General features: G+C 45.3%; 1 long non-coding RNA gene across 1 annotated transcript; it reads left to right on the forward strand.

Annotated features, from left to right (window-relative positions):
- Positions 1 to 10,024: 10,024 nt before the first annotated feature.
- LOC116978789 lies at positions 10,025 to 16,228 on the forward strand. The gene is made up of 3 exons (XR_004413553.1): positions 10,025 to 10,064; positions 10,182 to 10,276; positions 14,573 to 16,228. It is a non-coding gene; the product is annotated as an uncharacterized LOC116978789 (long non-coding RNA).
- The last annotated feature ends 5,903 nt before the right edge of the window (positions 16,229 to 22,131 follow it).

The following is a 22,131-nucleotide window of genomic DNA, read 5'->3' on the forward strand; positions in this document are numbered from 1 at the left end:
TGGTCATGAAGAGGGGTCACTGGCTGAACAACATCGGGAGTATGCTTGAGGTACAGGATCAGGAAGAGCTGCTGGGTGTGGCCGCTATGTGGCTCCACCACTAGCGAGATGGCTTTTCAGTCTCAACTGAAGGCCAGCTTACTACCTGTTCTTTTCAAAAATCTCCAAGACAGGTAGTCATGAGGCGTTGGATTTCATCACGCTTCCCCTAAATTGCATTTACTCAAAGTGGCCACCATTATTGGAGGGTACATTGAGCATCGCTTTAAAAAAGCCAAAATATCAAAAAATGAATTTGATATCCCTGACGTCGGCTATCATTTTCGCATGCTCTTTCCAGAGGGTCACGGTAGTATGGCAAAACACCTGACCTACTGTTCGCAGTGCTCCGCAACTTCTCAGGAAGTTACAAAACCTGCCCTCAAAGAACGCCGACCTCACAACCACAGATCCTGCTGTCTGGCTAAGTTACCAAACCAAGCCTAAAAAACTGGACGAAGTGTCCAAAATATCGGCGCAAGAGGGCAGGGTCTGGAATGAGCACCACACGTAAACCAGTCAGCAGTACCTCTAACGCGTCCACCTGGAGGGTCCACCTCATGGTACTGGTGAAAGCTCGGGGCCTGCATGCCAATCCCGTAAGCCTTTCAGGCCAAGGCCCAGAGCAGGCCCCATGGAAAATGCGCCACCCCCCAAAACCACCACCACGTCAGACAACGTGCAAGACTCGTTGGACCGGCAGGAAACAGAAGAATATCCATAACCATGGAGGTAGTTGGGTCTGGTTCCTACCAATGTATAGAAAATAGGGGCTTAATACTAACAGGGGGGAGATTACACCTGTTTTAAGAAGCACGGGAGTCTATCACAAGTGATCAGTATATACTCAATGGCTTTAGTGGATACAAAATACAATTCATACTAGAAAAATTGCCACCAGTTCAACATTTACCCCAGAGGGTATTTTCCCTCTCCGTTAAAGAAACGAGAGGGACAAGCTGTACTGGTGAGACTAATTACAAAGGGTATCATGGGAAACATGAACCCTTGGAATTCGTATCAAATATTCGTCACTAAACCCAAAAAGATGGTGGATGTCGCATCATCATTGACTTAACTTCACTAAATATGGTTGTTAAGTATATACATTTCAAAATGGAAACAGTTGTTACTGCCAAACAACTAATTTCCAAAGGATACTTCATGGCAAGCATTGATCTTAAAGATGTTTACTATTTTAGTACCATTCACAAGGATCATCGCAGATACCTGAAATTTACCTGGATGGGGCAGCTATGGCAATTTAAAGCATTACCCAATATAGGGAAGACCATGGAATTGACTATGTTAGCTGTATCAGCTACCAAACAGTTATTCGAAACCCTGGGATTGTCTTACATCCAGATAAATCTAAGTTGAAGCCATCCACAATCATGGACTACTTGGGCTTCACAATTAATTCAGTCTACGTGACTGTAACTTTGCCAAGAGACAAAACAGTTGAATTGGCACAATCATGCAACAATTTAATGGTCCACGTACTCCCAACTATTCGACAAGTAACAGAGTAATTCAAACTGGTAAGTTCTCGTTTAATCTTACTATTTTACTTCGGAGTCACGTGAGTGACTACGTGAAAACTTCAAAGTTCTGTGTAACAGAGTAATTGGGAATATGGTAGCAGCATTTCCGGCTACACAATTCAGACCTTTGCACTGTCAAAACTTACAAAGAGCAAAGGTACAGGCACCAAAACGACATACAGGTCATTATGATCGTGTCATGAAGTCACCCACTGAAGCAATATCATAACTACAGTGGTGGGTAAAAAATGTTTGGCATAATTTCAACCTATTATCATCACTAACAAGTAGTAGATGGACTAACCCAGAATCATCGTTACCACTTACACTGGGCATTAATTATCTACAGATGTTGGGTGACTTTTATGGTTTAAAAGCATATGCACAAATATGCATCACTTGCATGTACGGTTACAAATAGATAATACTACGGTGGTAGCCTACATTAACCATACGGGCAGCATAAAATCAGTATCATGCGACAAGTTGGTCAACACAATTTGGCAATGGTGTGTCGAAAGACATATTTGGCTATCAGTAACTTACCTGCCAGGTAAGCTAAATACAGTGGCAGACACCAGGTCACGTAAATTTAATGACAATGGATGTTAAACCCCAAATAATTTGCAAAAGTTATCATGCAATATGGCACGCCAGATATCAATTTATTTGCATCAAGGCTAAATCACCAGATACCTATGTATGTCGCTTGGGAACCAGACCCTGAGGCAGCAGCGGTAGATGCGTTCGCGCTGGATTGGGGAAACTCATCTTCTATGCATTTCCTCCCTTCTGCCTCATCAGTTGGGGACTACGCACAATACAAATGGACTCTGCTTCAGGTATTTTGATAGTACCCGACTGGCCTACACAGCCATGGTTCCCAAAACTCCATGACATGGTTGTTGAAACTCCGATGGTATCCCCAGTGACCCAGAGTTATTAACACCCAGTGTCGGGCACAAGCCACCCGTGCCATGAAAATCAAACTCCTGGATTGCAGATTCTGCACAAACCACTTCTGGGACTGGGATTATCAGAACAAACCATCGACACCATGTCAGCATCCCTTCGAACATCCACTAAAAAACAGCACTTGTCCAGCATCAAGAAATGGGAGAAGTACTGCTTGGATAAAGGGACCACCTACTCAACCGCTACAGTTACCAACGTACTGGAATTCCTGGCGCACCTTCACCACGATGAAGGACTCAGCTACAGAGCCATCAACACGGCTAGAAGTGCCATGCCTGTCTATTTAAAACCAGCTCCAGGACAACAGGCCATGGGGTCCCACCCGCTGGTGGTCAAACTAATGAAGGGTATTTACAACTCTAACCCCCTAGACCAAGGTACACCCATACATGGGATGTCAGTGTGGTCCTGACATATCTCAGGGGATGGCCACCAGTCAGACCCCTTAACCTGGAACAATCTATGCTCAAAACACTCATGTTGATGGCACTTGTATCTGCACAGAGGGTCCAGTCACTACACTTATTGCGACTGGACAACATGATCACAGCTCCAGACCAGATCTGTCGTTATCCAACGACTGATCAAACAGAGCAGACCAGGAACACCTAATCCTGTCGTGGAATTCCGGGCTTACCCACCAGAACCACGGTTATGTGCCATGACCCACCTACTATCCTACATAGACACAACCAAAATATTCAAGGGAGATGAAAAGCCTTGTGGGTCAGTCATAAAAAACCTTATGGTCGGATGACGAGCCAAACCATTGCGAGATGGCTCAAGCAGGTGCTAAAAACTGCTGGGATAAACACTAACATGTACAAACTTTATTCCACCAGAGCAGCATCCACGTCGACGGCTAAAAGAATGGACATGCCTATAGACCACATCCTGGCTGCAGCAGGATGGTGGGGGGAAAGACCGTTCAGAAATTTTATAATAAGCCGTTGGCAAAACCTGTTTTATTTGCAGTAAAGATTACGGACTGCAAATATTTAATTTAAGCCCAGGGGAGCAATTTAATTTATTTGTTGTTATTGTTAAAAAATACCATTGTGTTTTTCTACAAACAGATTAATTGGTTGATTACGATAACACTTCCTCCCTCAAGAACTTCGGCAGTGAGTGAAATAAAACTGTTACACGGTTTGAAATCACAGAACTTTGAAGTTTTCACGTAGTCACTCACGTGACTCCGAAGTAAAATAGTAAGATTAAACGAGAACTTACCAGTTTGAAGTTTGATCTGTATTTTATGAGGAGTTACGATGAGGGATTACGTGCCCTCCGCTCCCACCCTCAATAATATGGGTCAAACTGATAAATTGATGTCTCCTTATCTTTACTATGTTTACTTCAAATAACTGTGCCTATCTGTGATTCCGCACCGCTGCTTGGAAGTATGCCGCGCCTGCGCACTGAGCGGGTTCTTCACGTAATCCCTCATCGTAACTCCTCATAAAATACAGATCAAACTTCAAACTGGTAAGTTCTCGTTTAATCTTACTATTTTAATACATTAAATTTCAAAAGGTTCCTACCCTTGGAGGGGGGACATCCTTCTTCCACACCCTCTCCCCACTCGGTTGCTCCACTCCCTCACCGGATACCCCCAAGGCCAGTGGTCAGTGATCGCACAGCCTCCCCCCTTTCAAAAACACTCCAATCCAATTTAAAGCATGTATATTGTATTCAAGTGTAAGTTAAAAGACTCGCTGCAGTATGCACCATATTGCACAATTCTCACCCAATGTTGGCAGCCCTGCAACACAGAGACATGGGCGGCGCGATTCTCGTCAGCAGCGGCCTCTGCAGTCCGTCTGTCTTTTCATTATTTTTGTCTCGTTTCTATGTAGTATTTATTATTTATTATTTTTTTTTGTTGGGGTATGTGTGTGGGGGGGGACTTTAAAATCTTTCCCCTGCACGGGAGACCCGACCTTTTCTTTGTCGGGTCTCCATTGTCGTTGGGGCTGGGCAACGTGGAGCGGCCTCCAGCAGGAACGACCTGGGGCTCCAGTTGCGGAGCTGCGGACTACTCACCGTCACGGGGCTGGCCGAGTCCGGAGCGGGTGGAGCGGTGGTGGAGCGCTGCTGCGGCCCGACCCTCAGAGATTCGGAGGCTGCAACTGCGGGTCTGGCGGACGGCAACACCGGCAGCCCGCGGGTCCCTGGTCGGAGACCGCTTTTCGGGGCTTCCGCAGCGGCCACTTCTCCCGCCCGAGTTGCGGGGTTGAAGAGCACCTGGAGCGGGTACTTACCATCGCCCCGCGCGGCTTGGAATGGCCGCGGGACTTTGCGAGCGGCCGCCGGGGCTCTAACACCAAGACCCGGTGCGCGACCTTGCATCACCCGGCGTGGCTTTAATGGCCGCGGGACAATCACCATCGCCCGCCGGGGGCTTTGACTTTGACTCTGACATCGGGGGGGAGTGCAGGGGAGAGATAATTTTTTTTGCCTTCCATCACAGCGCTGTGATGGATGTATGTGTAAATTGTGTTGTGTCTCGGGTCTTTTTCGTTTTGTATGTATGGCTGCAGAAACGACATAAATTGTATTGTATTGTATAATTTTCCTTACCAACAGTCCAGTCGAGTATTGCCATACCCCTGTTCCTCGATTAGCAAGTGCACAGAAATAGTCTACTGAGCCCGCATGCAAGAGAGGCCATATTTTGGCATCAGTTCCAAAGTCCACTCTCAAGCTCTCATGAGCGGTGCCTGTTCCAGGTGAATCCCAGGCTGTTGTGGGCCTCCAGCCATCTCCTTCCTTGGACGCCACGTCCCTCTCCTCGTCATCCACCTTTGTTCCCTGGCGGTGCCTCCCGCAGTCGACCACAAGGGCGTGGTAGGCCAGACCCCGGTTCCCTCTCCTCTCCTACCGGCCTCGCTCCTCGCCCGCCGTGTCCATCATCACCAGCTCCATCCTCTGGTCTTTGTGGTTCGAACATGGTGGCCTCCCCTTTCCAGGACAGTGGTCCACCAATATTGACTAGGGATATATTTGCAGGTATGCCTATGAGAAATAAATGTTTTTCCCCATTTGCTTTTAGCTTATAGTTTAGTTTAGAGATACAGCGTGGAAACAGGCCCCTTGGCCCACCTTGTCCGTGCCGACCAGCACTCACCCCGTATACTAACGCTCTCCTACACACACACTAAATTTATAATTTTACCAAAGGTAATTAACCGACAAACCTGTATGTCTTTAGAGTGTGCGAGGAAACCGGAGCACCCGGACCCAAGTGGTCATGGTGAGAACGTACAAACTCCGTAGAGACAGCACCCATGTTCAGGATGGAACCCGGGTCTCTGGTGCTGTGGGGCAACAACTTTACTGCTGCACCACTGTGCCACCGTTTTCTTTGGAGACTTTAAAAAACACCTTATTCCCATCTGTACCTTCATAGCCGGTCATAATCTCGTCCTGCTCGAAAGAGAACTATCTTACAACCTCTCCATTCTCTTCACATTTCCAGCCCTGGGATCCTGTGCCTAACCTCTCATTCTCGAGTGTTAAATAATCCATGTCCTTCCCTCCTCAAATTCATTATATTTGCCTTCCACCCACTGACACTCCTGATTGAAGAAAGAGTCTTTACCGAATTGTTCATTGTAAACTTTATGAGGTTTGTATTGCTTTATTAATGCTTCCTCTATCTCTGAAGGACTTTTATGATGCTGATTTTATTTGAGAGAGAAATTACAATAACTCTTTTTGTACTCATCTTGAAATGTTAGGTCTTAACGCCACTGTCTTGTAATTAAAATATAATTTAGTGCAATTTTCCTTACTGTTATTGTCCAAAGTTTATAATTGATGGCAGCAATTATTGGTACTGCAGTAATGTTTTGATGAATTCTACTCCTCCTCCTGTAAAGTGCTCAGCCATTTAGATGTGATCACAATGATTTGAATGCATCATATAGAGCTTCGCAATGGAGCAGTGAGGAATCATTGCTTCCGAACGGCAGCCAGCTTCACCAAAGGCCCACACCACCCCAGCCACGCTCTCATTCATTTCACTCCTACCATCGGGAAGAAGGTACAGGAGTCTGAAAACCGTGACCTCCAAACTTTCTCTTCACCCTTCTCCCATCAGGCAAAGGGTCCGCACACCTCTAGTTTTAGGGACAGTTTCTTCCCAGCTCTTATCAGGCAACTGAATCGTCCAACCATAACCAGAGAGCTATGCTGAATTGTTATCTACCTCTTTGGCGACCCTCGGACTATCCTTTATCGAACTTTGCGGGGTTTACCTTGCATTAAATGTCATTCCCTTATGTATCATAACACTGTAAATGGCTCGATTGTAATCATGTATTGTCTTTCTGCTGTGGATGGCACACAACAAAAGCTTTTCACTGTACCTCGGTACGCATGACAATAAACTAAACTGAACTGAACCGAATAACTTCTTTCCAACAACCGTCAGGCTCTTGAAAAATGCAAACAACCAACAAAACGATCGCCCAACCTCCGCTTAGTCTCACCGATGTAAATCAACTGACATCTAGAGCAGCAGATGCAGTCTGAAGAAGGGTTTCAGCCCGAAACGTTGTTTATTTCCTTCGCTCCATAGAATTTCCTGTTGCACCCGCTGAGTTTCTCCAGCATTTTTGTCTACCAAGCTACAAACCAGCATGTCTTTTGCATTTGAGAGGAAACGGGGGCACTTGGAGGAAACCCACAAGTTCACAGGGAGAACGTGCAAACTCTACACAGACAGCACCCGGGGTCAGCATCAAACCCAGGGCTCTGGCACTGTGAGGCAGCAGCTCTAACTGCTGTCAACAATGCAAAGTCATGCCTGACTAATGACAAATATTCTTAGGGCCTAACTCAGATGATTATGACCCAATCGGTATAATGACCTTTGAGTTCCAGGGAAAAGTCATTGACCTGAAATGTTGAGACAATTTCTCTCTCCACTGATGCTGCCTGACCTTTTGGGAATTCCCAGCAATTTTGCCACAGTTATTTTTACAATGGTGCAATTATATAGTCAGCGGAACAGCAAATATCAGGGGGAGTATTAATTGTGTTGATTAAAATTGCAGTGACTTGGATGGAGTGAGTGTGCAGTATCTGTTTACATGAGCAGGAAGATCAACAACTTGGTTACCATGTTGTAAGAAAAATGCTGTCAAGCTGGAATGGGTGCAGAGAAGATTTACGACAATGTTGTCAGGACTTGATGGGCTGAGCTAGAGAGAGAGGTTGAGCAGGCTAGGACTCTATTCCTTGGAGCCCAGGAGGATGAGAGGTGTATAAAATCATGAGAGGAATAGATCTGGTAAACTCAGAGTCTTTTGCCCAGAGCAGGTGAATTGAGAAGCAGAGGACATAGGTTTAAGGTAAGGGGGAGAAAGAATTAATAGGAACCTGAATGGTAACTTTTTACACAATGGGCGGTGAGTGAATGGAATGAGCTGCCAGAGGAGATAATTGAAGCAGGTACTAGCACAACGTTTAAGAGACATTTGGACAGATTCATGGATAGGATAGTTTTAGAGGGATATGGGCTAAGCGCAGGTAGGTGAGGCTGGTATGGATGGGGCTTGATGGTTAGCTTGGGCAGGTTGGGCCAACGGGCCTGTTTTCTTGCTGTATGACTCTATGACTCTATGCCTTTATATAGAAAGAGCTGCCGGAGGAGGTAATTGAGGCAGGTACGATCATAACGTTTTTGAGACATTTGAACAGGTACATGGATAGGATAGGTTTGCAGGGATATGGGCCAAACACAGGTAGGTGAGATTAGTGTTGATGGGACATGTTGGCCGGTGTGGGCTTGTTTCCACGCCGTGTGACTATATGACTCGAACTGAAGGGAAAAACAATGAAGATTATTGCCAAAAGAACTGGAGTGGTAATGAGGAGATAATTTTGAAAAGCAGTACAATATTTTTATATGTAATCTGAAATGCATTGCCTGAAAGGATGGAAGAAAAATATTCAACATTAGCTTTTAAAAGAGCATTAGATGCAGACATGAAAAGGAAAAAAAAAGTGCAAGGCCATGGGGAAAGTTAAAGGACTAATTGGATAGGTCTCTCAAACAGCCAGCTTGGGCCAAATGGCCTTGTTTCCTGCTGTAAAGTTCTAGCTTTTTAAAGTTCAAAGGGATATAAGCATCTTTGATCTTTAAAATATGAGATGCCCTTCATGTAGAATGAATGTAGTGGGAAGGGTGAGTATGAATCATGAACTTACTTTACATCCTCATTATTGCAAACTCGGTACAGAACAACTTGAGAAAGGATCAGTAAGAAAGGAGTTTATCAGGTATAAATGAAGTCAAATTTTCTGATAGAAATCCTATTCTTCAAATAAAAATATTGTTTGTTAGGAAACTCTCAAATGTAGCAGAATTAAATCCAATGAATCCTGAAAGAACTTGCAAATTATTATTTGATTCTTTGCCTACTGCCTGTAGTACCTTTTAATGCTGGAAGCACAGTCAGTCATTAATCGTGTTTACAGAGCCCTTTCATCATCATTGAGAGAATTATTTATGTACCCAAGGCCAACCATGAATATGGAACAGTCATAGAGTCATACAGCGTGGAAACAGGCACTTCAGTCCAACCTACCCACACCCACCAATATGTCCCATCGACACTAATCCCACTTGCCTGCATTTGGTCCATATCCCTCTAAACATGTCCTATCCACACACAAGCCTAATTTCTTCTTAAACATTGCAATAGCCTCAACTACCTCCTCTGGATGCTCGTTCCATACAACCACCATCCTTTGTGTGAAAAAGTTACCTATTAAATCTTCCCCCCCTCACCGTAAACCTATGGCGTCTGGTTCTCGATTCCCCCACTCTGGGTAAGAGACTCGGTGCTATCTATCCCTCTCAAGATTTTATACAGCCATCACAACTAGAGTCCAGTGCCAGATTGTTGCAGAAACAGAAATGTTCTGCATCTTGCAGGACAGAACGCCACAGGAGATCCTTCTTCCGTGTGGCTAGCAAACTTTACAACTCCTCTCCCTTCTGCCATGGGGTAAGAAAGACTGAGACTGAGACTGACCCCCACCCCCCCTCCTCAATCTTTGCATATCCCTAAAGCCTTACCACTCGTCACTTTATTTTCATGTTTCATGTATTTAGTGTTTTTTATGACTGTTGGGAAAATAATTCCCCTCCTGGAATAAATAAAGTCCTACCATATTGTATTGTGTCGTTAAGGTCTTTTGTCCTGCCTCTCCCCCTTTCCAGCCTTCTTCTTCCCTCCCAACAATGTCTGAAGAAGAGTCCCAATCTGAAACGTCACCTGTCCATATTCTCCAGAGATGCTGCCTGACCCATTGAGTTACTCCACCACTTTGTGTCCTATTTTTGTAAACCAGTATCTGCAGTTCATCCTTTCCATTAGACAACGTTTCGGTTAATGAAATGTCTGAAAAGAAGATTTGTAACCTAAAATCACGCCTGTCTATTTCCCTCTACAGTTGCTGCCTGGGGCCCTGAGTTTCTCCACCGATAAAGTAAGAGTTTAAATATCAGTTTTGAGAACCTTCTGCCCCGAAACGTTAATTCTGTTTCACTTTGCGCAGATGCTGCCTGACCTGCTATGTTTCCAGCATTTACTATTTTCATTTCAGATTTCCAGCATCCACAGATTTTGTCTGAATTTCACATCGTGCAGCTAGCAATGTGTTCACCGATTACTGGAAAGCCCGCTGTTGTTCCCACCCTGGTAAGGCCGTCATCTCCGATAAGATAACTGTTATTGAAGATATTACCTTGGCTTACTTACTTGCATGGTGTCTGCATGTTTACTTTGATCTTTTTGTCTGCTTGATAGACAAACAGCAAGCCAAGTAACACAATGATTGAGCGTTCTACTTCCTTGGTTATGGAATTGTTCAGTGTTTGTTAAGTAAATAGATAAAACCACACTGGACTTGGTGTGTGTGTGTGTGTGTGTGTGTGTGTGTGTGTGTGTGTGTGTGTGTGTGTGTGTGTGTGTGTGTGTGTGTGTGTGTGTGTGTGTGTGTGTGTGTGTGTGTGTGATCGCGTGAGCGTGCGTGTGTATATCTATGTGCTCGTGCCTGCAATCGTGTGTATGCTGAGAGAATGCTGTCATATGTTGTCATATGCTGAGAGAATGGAGCAGCTGGACTTGTACAATCTGGAATGGTCGTGTGCCTATGTGCAGATGCATATATGTGTATGCACATGCGCGTGCATGTATGTATGTGTGTGCGTTTGTGTGAAAGTGTGTGTGTATATGTGTGTTTGTGTATGTGTGTGTGTAATCATTGAATTCTCCAATTTCAGGAAACTTTTTACTAAACCCCTCCCCCTTTCTCTGCCACCCCCCCTCTCCATTCCCCTTATCCCACCAAACCGCCTCCTCACCCTCCCCCTTCCCTCCCCTGTGCCCCACCTGGACTCCCAACTATTTCTCCCCTCCATCCCCCACCTCCCCTCCCCCCTCCTCCCACCACCCCCACCCACACTACTTTCCTCCCCCTGGCTTCACAATCCGCAACTCTTCGAACCTGTCTCACACCTTCCCTTCTTATCTCTGGCATTTTTTCCCAAACAGCTGCATAAACCCCGTCCCCTCGCCTATGTAGATTGGTTACCTGCCATGCTTTGCCATACATACCCACCCAAACACTCACACACATACACATACATGCACAGACATGCACACAAACGAACACAGTCAGACTCACACACACGTTCAAATACTCAAACATAAACACACAAACACATACAGACTTAAACTCACGTAAACACACACGCATACATACGAAAACAAACTCACACAAACATATACACAGGTGCATATACAGACCTACACACACACACACATACGCACGCACGCACGCACGCACGCACACACACACACACACACACACACACACACACACACACACACACACACACACACACGCACACACACACACGCACACACACACACGCACACACACACACGCACACACACACACGCACACACACTCTCACATCAGGTGGAGAACCAAGACGGCTTCTTTCCACACTGTTACCATTTCTGTGTCCATAACTCTGTGAAGCTGTGTGACATGTATATCTGAACCAATTATAGGTATACACCAGAAGGAAGGTGTACTGCATGACAGGGTTAGTTGCCCCATCATCATAAGATCAGGTACCTGACTGTCTCCTGAGTGGAGTGTAAATTCCCCTAAAAATGATGCAATGGTGAAATAATGGTTACAATCTCATGTTTACTCAGAGTAACCTACACTATTTATACCGGCAGAGAGGACAGCTTCGCAGGAAATGTTTACTTGTGCAGAATTTTGAGATGGAATAAGACTATGTGATAGAACAAACCTTCATCAGAATTACTAGAAAGGGAAAACGAATAGTGTTAAGTTGCAGAGATGGCAGGGACATGATGGATGGGTGGGAGGGACTCTCTCATAGGGTAAGGCCAGAGTTGTCATGGTAGCAAGTTATTGATGAAGCAATGTGGTTAATAGGTTAATGAGTGCAGTTAAAGAATGTGCAAACAATGGCCAGTCCAATTTTATGCCTGGGATGGTTTTGCTTTGAATTATTCTTAAGCATGATTTATTTACCCTGGGTATGTTCAAAATGGTTAATGTTTAGACGTTAAACTTTAGAGATAGAGTGCGGAACCACGCTCTTCCGCCCACCAATTCCACACCGACCAACGATAACTCTGTACACTACATACTGGGGACAATTTCACTGAAGCTAATTAACCTACAGACCTGTATGTCTTTGCAGTGTGGGAAGTAACCGGTGCTCCCGGAGAAAACCCACGCGGTCACAGGGAGAACGTACAAACTTCGAACAGACAGCAACCGTAGTAAGGATCGAACCTGGGTCTCTTATGCTGTGAAGCAGCAACTTTACCATTGCACCTCCATGCCACCCATGATCTGGTGGAAACTGGCATGGTATGATTTATCTATGCATCTTCTCTGTGTTGGTACATCCATCCTGTCATGGTTAATAGTGCTTTATTATCACACGTGCAAATGCACAGTGAAATTCCATGATTCAAGTATACTTTATTGTCACATGTACCCAGGTGCAGTGAAATGCTTTGTTTTGCTGACAATAGACAGTATGCAAAGAGTTGTCACACCCTGGCCGCAGATGTGAAGTAATAATGATATGACACATTATTAAGAGGTTACATTCATTGTTCTCTGTGTTTATTAAGTTTCTCTGTGCTTGTTCTCTGTGCTTACACAGGCCCACCCGATCTGATCTCCAGGCCATCTGATGCAGAGGTCATCTTATTTACATATCATCATCATGAATCATCGTAATGACAAGAGTCGCCACGTATAGGGCACCAACAAAGTTGCAAAAGTATTCATTATAGACCAGCTGGTCCCTCTTTGACCTTGGCGCCTCCTCCCATGCCAAGACCCTCTTTGTTCTCTGCGGCGCTTTCACGCCGGGTCCCTCTTTGTCCATGGTCGACCGTCGGGACTCACACGACCCGTCTTCGACCGCCCACTACTGGGTCCCTCTCGTTCACGGCGAACCCCCAAAACAGGTCCCTCTGTTCTATGTGGCCCCCCCACGCCGGGCCCCTCTTTATTCTAGGTGACCCCCACCCATGCCGGGTCCTCTCTTGGACAGCTCCATGGCGCTCCAAGTAAGCTTTCCTACTGCAGAAAGATTATTTTTCTGCTTACATTTCAGCAAACTGTTGCCATATCTAAGCATAATTAGCAATTGTGATTCTCTGATTAGCAAAGTGAACAGAAATAGTCCACTGTAAGGCAGCAACTCTGCCGCTGTGCCACTGTGCCACCCTGTGTTGTGATGTTGTGCCCAAGAAAGAGGCATGATGTAATCCAATTTAGTCCGAGTGACCTTAAATATATGAAACAGAATACCTCAGTATGAAACAGAATACCTCGACTTGTGATTCAAAGCTACTGTTCACTCAGTGCCATGGTACAGAAAACGTGAATATCATTACAACAAAGCACTTTGCTTTGGACGATATCTGACAAGATTGACAAAATAAACTTCCACCTCACAAATAAATATAACTTTAAAATGCCCATGTGTTTCCAGACTCACATAAAAGCTTTGTTCTTGTAAAATATGCTTTGGCATTTTAACTTCACAAGATATTTTAAAACCTTTCACAGCTTGTGGCGGCAGTGAAAAGTGACCTTTTTCATGCTTTAATTCTGTGCCATTTCTCTCCTGCTTTGATTAATGTTACAGCGCGGTACCTGACCACTTCATTGAGGATGTAATTGCTTCTATAAAGCAAGATATCCTCTTAGATAATGCATAGCCTGAGCTATAGGGAGAGGTTGGGCAGGCTAGGGTGTTATTCCTTGGCATGCAGGAGGATGAGGGTGATCATATATAGGAGTACAAAAACATGAGAGGAATACATTGGGTAGACACACAGACTTTTTTATCCAGAGTAGGGGAATTGAGAACCAGAGGACATAGGTTTAAGGTGAAGGGGGAAAAATTTAATAGGAATCTGAGGGGTAACTTTTTTAATCAAAGGGTGGTGGGTGTATGGAACGAGCTGCCGGAGGAGGTAGTTGAGGCAGGTACAATCGCAACATTTAAGAAACATTGAGACAGGTACATGGATGTGATTTAGGGGAATATGAGACAAACATAGGCAGGTGAGACTAGTGGAGATGGGACATGTTGGTTAGTATGGGCAAGTTGGCCCAAAGGGCCTGTTTTCACGTGTATGACTCCATGACTGTTGAATGTATAGGTGCTGAGAATGTACGAATAATTTTTGCACGGTTTGTGTTTTGTATATATTTTTTATTCTGAATGAAATTTAATTTTGGAATTTTGGGCAGTGGGTATATGGATCAAGCTGTCAGTGGAGGAAGTGACGGCCTGTGCTATAACAACAGGCCCACCAAGTCGGCGCCGACCAGCAATCACCCATACACTAGCACTATCCTACACACTAGGGACAATTTACAATTTACTGACAAACTTGTATGTCTTTGTAATCTAGGAGGAAACTGGAGCACCCGAAGAGAACGCACGTGGTCACAGGGAGAACGTACAAACTTCATACAGACAGCACCTGTACTTGGAACTGAACTTGGGTCTTAGACACTGTAAGGCAGCAACTCTGCCACTCTGCCACCCTTAAAAATTAACAGACATTTGAACGTACATGAAATGGAAATGTTTGGAGGAATATGGGCCAAACTCAGTCAAACTTTTACACCACGTTACTCCTTATAGACTGATAGACACATCCAGCATGGAAGCAGGCCCTATGGCCCAACTCGTCCATGCCATCAAGATGCCCCATCTACGCAAGTTCTGGAAAGACTGCCCTCCAGTATTTTCTGCATTATTTACATGTGATTTCTATGTTAATTAATTTACAGCTTGTAATTTTTCCAGGGAAATGTTCCAGTAGAGCTCGCCACCTTGATTATGCTTCATTTTGAACTCGATAATAAAAATTGTCCTCTCGTTTTTATTTTGGCATGTCAACAAAAGAATACCATTTTACATAAAGCCATCTATACCAGCAAATGTGGGCAGATTAGGGATGGCACGGTGACACAGCGTTAGAATCACTAGCTTACAGTACCAGAGACGCAGGTTCGATCCTGACTGTGTGCTGTCCGTGCGGAGTTAGTACGTTCTTCCCGAAACCACGTGGATTTATCAGTGAAGAAATCAACAATGTCTTGGATCCTAGCCTTTTGTGTGTGCATAGTGTATATGCAAGGTCGATACAGGGCGGCACAGTGGTAGAGTTGCTGCCTTACAGCGCCAGAGATCCGGGTTCTGACTATGAATGCTGTCTGCACAGAGTTTGCACATTCTCCGGTTTCCTCCCACATTCCAAAGACGTGCAGGCTTTTGCGGGTTAATTGGCTTCTGTAAATTGTACCTAGCGTGTAAGATAGAATTAGTGCGTGGGTGACCGTTGGTCGGCACGGACTCGGTGGGCTGAAGTGCCTGTTTCTATGCTGTATCTGTAAACTTAAATAAAATGTGCTACACGCCAATTAAGCAAGGTGGAAGGAAGATCAAAGTTATAGTTAGCGCAGAAGTATTTTTCAAACTAAATCTGTGCTTTGACAAGATGACACAAAACTAATTTACACTAGCGAGATGTTATATTTTTCACCGATTACGCTTCATATTGTCTGCCTTCTCACTTCGCAAGAGGGAAAATAATGTTTCAGTACACAGATATAAGGAATATGATATTTTTTACTTCTGACTGAAGAAATTGTTTTGAGCATTCTGTACAACTTTTCAACTTGGAGCAAATAAACAACACTGACAAGCTACGTTTTTGTAATTTCTACAATGCTTTCCACAAAAATCCATTCATGTTTTACTTTTGTTGTGTGCCTTTTGCTCCGTTATTCTGTCCAATGAATCTAATGCAAACCAATTGCTGCTGTCTGCCAGGGACAAGTAAGGCTGAGCCATTATTCCAACTCTCTTAATCTTTCTTGCCATAGAGGCTGCATTTTATCACCTGTGAGCTTCCCACTGATATGGTGTTAATCTTTTCGATGAATGAGAACTGTGTACCCTCCAATCCAGAAACCTTGGTGATCAAACTGCAAGCTCAGACTCACAGAGCAATCCTGCACAGAAACAGGCACTTCAGCCCATCAGATCCATGCTGCCCATTCTCTCTAGTCTTAGATAGTCATAGAGTCATACAGCGTGGAAACAGGCCCTTGGGCTCAACTTGCCCACACTGATCAACATCCCATTTACACTGGTCCCACCTGTCTGTGTTTGTCCCATACCCCTCTAAACCTATCCTATCCATGTACCTGTCCAAAAGTATTTTAGACATTGTGATTGTACCTGCCTCAAATATCTCTTCCGGCAGCTCGTTCAATACATAGAAACATAGAAACATAGAAAGTAGGTGCGAGAGTAGACCACCAGGTCCGTCGAGCCCGCACCGCCATTCGCTCATGGCTGAACACTAAACAGACACACTTACCCACAAACAGTAGACACAAGACACAGAACACAAGACACTACCCTCCCCTTTATACCGCTATCACCCCTCTCCACCCCAAGAACCTCGTGATCTCCTGGGGGAGGCAAAAAACCGGATAAAAACCCAGGTCCAATTCGGGAAAAAAATCCGGGAAATTCCTCTCCGACCCCAATCCAGGCGATCGACACTTGTCCAGGAGATCACTCAGGTCTTACTATACTAACCATACCTAGGTCCATATCCCTGCCCTCTCCCCGTAGCCCCTTATCCCCTTGGCAGCTAAAAAACCATCTATTTTAGTCTTAAATATATTTAAAGTTTCTGCTTCCACTGCTCCCTGGGGCAGTGAATTCCATAAATTAACCACCCTCTGGGTGAAGAAGTTCTTCCTCATCTCAGTTTTAAAAGAGCCCCCCCTTATTCTGCAACTATGTCCCCTAGTTCTAGTTTCCCCGATCATTGGGAACATCCTCGGTGCATCCACCCGATCAAGGCCCCTCACGATCTTATATGTTTCAATGAGATCGCCTCTCATTCTTCTAAACTCCAAAGAGTAGAGTTCCAGCCTACTTAACCTTTCCTCATATGTCAATCCCCTCATTGCAGGAATTAATCTTGTAAACCTTCGCTGCACTGCCTCCAGGGCTAGTACATCCTTTCTTAAGTATGGACCCCAGAACTGTACACAGTATTCCAAATGTGGTCTCACTAATACTGTGTACAGCTGCAGCAAGACCTCCGTGTTTTTATATTCAATCCCCCTAGCAATAAAGGCCAAAACTCCATTGGCCTTCCTGATTGCTTGCTGCACCTGCATACTAACTTTTAGTGATTCATGTACTAATACCCCTAGATCCCTTTGCGTTGCATTACAACGCAGCTCCTCCTCATTTAGAAAATAACTCAGGTTTGTGAGTCAATTGACCTCTGTAAATTGTCCCTAGTGTGTCGGACAGAATAGGATGGAAATAGTGTATGGGAGATTGCTGGTCAGCATTGACATGGTGGGCCGAAGGGCCTGTTTCCACACTGTATCTCTAAAACTAAAAACTAAAACGATGTGCATTATTGTGCACGGAGTATTTTGCCCAGAGTAGAGGAATTAAGAAACAGAGGACATAGCTTTAATGTGAGAGGGGGAAAGAATTAATAGGAACTTGAGGGTCAACTTTTTTCACAAACGGTAGCAGATGACAATTTACAGAGGTCAATTGACTCACAAACCTGTATGTCTTTGGAATGTGGGAGGAAGCCGGATCACTCGGAGCAGATCATGTGGTCACAGGGAGAACGTGCAAACTCCATACAGACAGCTCCTGCGGTCAGGATTGAACCCGGGTCTCCGGCACTGTATGGTAGCAATTCTAGCACTGCACCATCGTGCCGCCCTATGTCGTCCTTGCATATGTGCACATTCAAAAGCGAAGATCCAAGACAATGTTGATTTCTTCACTGATATATAAGAGCAGATGCCCATTTCATGAAATAACATCAAATTTGCTAAGTATTTTTTAATGGTTCAATAGTGCTTTATTTGTCACATATGCAACCACACAGTGAAATTATGTTTGCATATACACTATTAGTCGCGCTCGATGTAATGGAGCAGTTCCCGTGAACCAACGTCCCTCTCCTCGCCCAGCCACCTTTGTGTGCCTGGGGTGCCTCCTGCAGCCTACTTGAAGGCTCTGGAGGCATTACCCCGGTTCACTGCACAGTAACATTATTTTTGCATAGATCACACATGCACGAGTCGCCATATTTTGGCGCCATTTACAATAAATGCAAATTCCGGTCCACATGCTGGATGTACTGGAGTGGCTCCTGATCCAAGTAAGCCTCAGGCTGCTGTAGGGCCTCCTCCGTCACCCTTGACCTGCTCAGCTGGTGTACCAACGTCCCCCTCCTCGCCCGGCCACCTCTGTGTCCCGGGGGCACCTCCTGCAGCTGACCTTGCAGGAGCTGAAGGCAAGGCCCCGGTCTCCATCCGACCGGCCAACTGCTCACATCCGTCGTCGCAAGCAGCTCCCTCCTCCTCGGCTCTCCGGTCTTTGAGGCCGAGCTCAGTGGCTCTCCCCTGCAGGAAAAGACCCTCCATGTCCTTCTCCGCGACAACAAACCAGGCCTGCGCACGTGGCCGCAGTGTGCCCGCTGAGTCGTTCTTCACAAAATAGTGGAAATTATTCGTTAATTCCCCCATCACTGTAGCTTTGTGACCACACCGTTGCAAATGAGTGAAGCTGAATTTATGCATGTCATTGATATTTAACACTACACATTATATTTCTGGGGGTAAGTACCTTCCTCAAGATGGCGGCGCTGGCTTAACAGCTGCGGCCCACCTGCAGTCCGTCTGTTTTTTTCTTTCTTTTTGTTCCTCTGTCATGTTTTAGTTAATTTTGTTTTATTAAGTTGTGTACGTGTGTGGGTGGGGTGGGAGAAACATGTTTTGGTCTCTTCTTTCGGGGGATGCGACTTTTTTTCTGTCGTATTCCCCGCCCCCGTCTCCGTCTGCGCCGAGGCCTAATGGCGGAGCTGGCGGCCTAGGAGCTGTGGCGGCGACCCGACTTGGCCCCGGAGCTGTGGCGGCGGCAGCAGAGACCCGACTCAGCCCAGAGGGGCGGCGGGGGAACTCAAGCAGCAGCAATAGACGGAGGAGAGACGTGACGCAGGAGACGTGGCCTGGCGACTGGCGGACGCGGCAGCGCAGCGGACGACTGGACGGCATAGGACCGGCGACCCGACTCGGCCTCGGAGTTGTGGCGGCGGCAGCGACCACCCGCGGAGTTTGAACGGGCCCGTTCGCGGAGCACGGTTGAGCCGCGGGACTTACCATCACCCGGTGGGGTCACAACATCTGGAGCCTGGATTGCCTCGGCGCAGAGGGAGAACAAAGAGGGAAGAGACAGAGACTTTAAGATTTTGCCTTCCATCACAGTGAGGAGGTGTTTGGTGAACTCACTGTGGTGGATGTTAAATTTGTGTTGATTATGTGTTTTTGTCATTTTTTTATTATATGTATGACTGCAGGGAAACTAAATTTCGTTCAGACCGAAAGGTCTGAATGACAAATAAATTCAATTCAATTCAATTCTCTTGGAGAATTGGGAGAAGTTGTTTGGCTTTGACATGTCCTAAAACGTGTTTTCTCCAGAGATGCTGTCTGACCCACTGAGTTACTCCAGCTTTTTCTGTCTATCTTCGGTTTAAACCAGCATCTGCAGTTCCTTCCTACATCTTTCATTAGTTTGTTCTTTGTACCTTTTCATACCTCTAGTTTCCCTCTCGCCTGACTCTCAGTCTCGACACGAAACATCACCTATTCCTTTTCTCCAGAGAAAGGCCTGGATTGAGTCGACATGGAGAGGATGTTTCCACTAATGGGAGAGTCTTGGGCCAGAGGGCATAGGCTCAGCATAAAAGGAAAGACCTTTCGAAAGGAGAAGAGGAGAAATGTCTTTCGTCAGAGGGTAGTGAATCTGTGGAATTCATTCCCACTGAAGGCTGTGGAGGCCGTCAATGGATATTTCTTAAGGTGGAGATTGATAGGTTCTTGATTAGATCTGCTCATGTCCATCATTGCCAGCAGCTCCCTCCTCCTCGGCTCTCCGGTCTTTGGGGCCGAGCTCAGTAGCTTCCGAGATTCCCCCATGCAGGAAAAGACTCGCCATGTCGGGGTTATGGTGGAGAAAGCAGGAGTATGGGGATGAGAGGGAAAGAAAGATCAGCCATATTTGAATGGCGGAATAAACTTAATGGACTGAATGGCCTAATTCTGCTCCTGTGACTTATGAAATTATGGTTGCTGCCTGACCTGCTGAGCTACATCAGCATTTTATGTCTATCTTCAGTGTGAACCAGCATCTGCAGTTCCTTTTTACACATTTTGTTATAGTTTCTGTTTCCTCTGCTCTTTAAACGAAATTTGCTGAGAAATCAATTTTATTCTGTACCATAGATTATTCACTATGATTCATACAAGCTGCCATGCCTCTAGTTTATTGACTGATGACTTATTATCATTAAATACTAATAACAAATAGTTTTTATTCAATGTTCACCCAGCTGCAGTCGTCAAAGGTACCAAATAAATGCAAGCCTTTCTTTTCATCCCTATTTCGTTCCTACATCGTGATGAGATTATCCAATGGCCAGTAGAGGTGCATACATTTTCTTTAATTTTTCATATCATTTTTTAACGATGAGCAGATTTTGAGATTTACATTCACAGTCCGGTCTCACTTTGTAAGAAATGCTATGTTACCAGTTCATAATAAATCACACAGGCAAAATTATAGCAGTTCCAGAGAGTCATAGAATTACTAAAGCAGGCCATTTGGCCCACAGCATCTGTGCTGACCATCAGACATCTAAATACTCTATACCATATTTCCTCTCACACTCCCATCAGGATGAGGGGTGATATTATAGAAGTGCACAAAATCATGTGGAATAGATCTCTTAGATAATACATAGCCTGAGCTATAGGGAGAGGTTGAGCAGGCTAGGACTTGGAGCGCAGGAGAATGAGGGGTAATCTTATAGAGGTGTACAAAATCATGAGAGGAATAGATCGGGTAGACACAGAGTTTCTTGCCCAGACTAGGGGAATCAAGGTTTAAGTCGTCACATTTATTTATATAGCACATTTAAAAAACAACTCTCGTTGGCCAAAGTGCTTTACATTTGTTATAAGAATAGCACAACAAAACAAACTATATACATATATACATGTAGCCCTCACTCAGAGGACGTCAGGAAAGGCTTGGGAGTATAGATAAGTCTTTAGTCTTGACTTAAACGAGTCAATGGAGGGGGCAGTTCTGATGGGAAAGGGGATGCTGTTCCACAGTCTAGGGGCTGCAAGCGCAAAGGCGCGGTTGCCCCTGAGCTTATGCCTAGAGTGTGGGATATTCAGCAACCCCAAGTCGGCCGATCTGAGGGGCCTGGAGGTGGAGTGTTGGGTGAGAAGACTTTTTATGTAGTTGGGGGCAAGCCCATTGAGGGCTTTGTAGACATGGAGGAGAATCTTGAAGTTTATACGGAACCGCACAGGGAGCCAGTGGAGAGAGGCCAGGATCGGGGTGATGTGGTCCCTTTTTCGGGTGCCCGTCAGGAGTCTCACTGCGGAGTTTTGGACCAGTTGACGGCGGGACAGGGAAGATTGGCTGATGCCAGTGTAAAGGGAGTTGCAGTAATCTAGGCGGGAGGAGATGAATGTGTGGATGATCTTTTCCAGGTCATCAAACTGGAGGAATTGTTTTATTTTAGCTATTGCCCGAAGCTGGAAGAAGCTGGCTTTTACCACGGCATTGACTTGTTTGTCAAATTTCAGTGCTGAGTCAAATATCACGCCAAGGTTTTTGACGTGAGGTTTGAGTAGTGGGGTAAGGCTTCCAAGGCTGCCTGCTATCATTTTGATTGAGTCCGAGGGGCCGAGAAGGATGACCTCAGACTTACTCTCGTTTAGTTGGAGGAAGTTCTGGGCCATCCAACACTTTATATCCTCGAGGCAGTGGGTAAGGTTAAACAGATTTGATTGGTTGTTGGGCTTCAGGGGGAGATAGAGTTGGGTA

Source organism: Amblyraja radiata, chromosome 11, assembly GCF_010909765.2.
Source record: "Amblyraja radiata isolate CabotCenter1 chromosome 11, sAmbRad1.1.pri, whole genome shotgun sequence".
Taxonomy (NCBI): Eukaryota; Metazoa; Chordata; class Chondrichthyes; order Rajiformes; family Rajidae; genus Amblyraja; species Amblyraja radiata.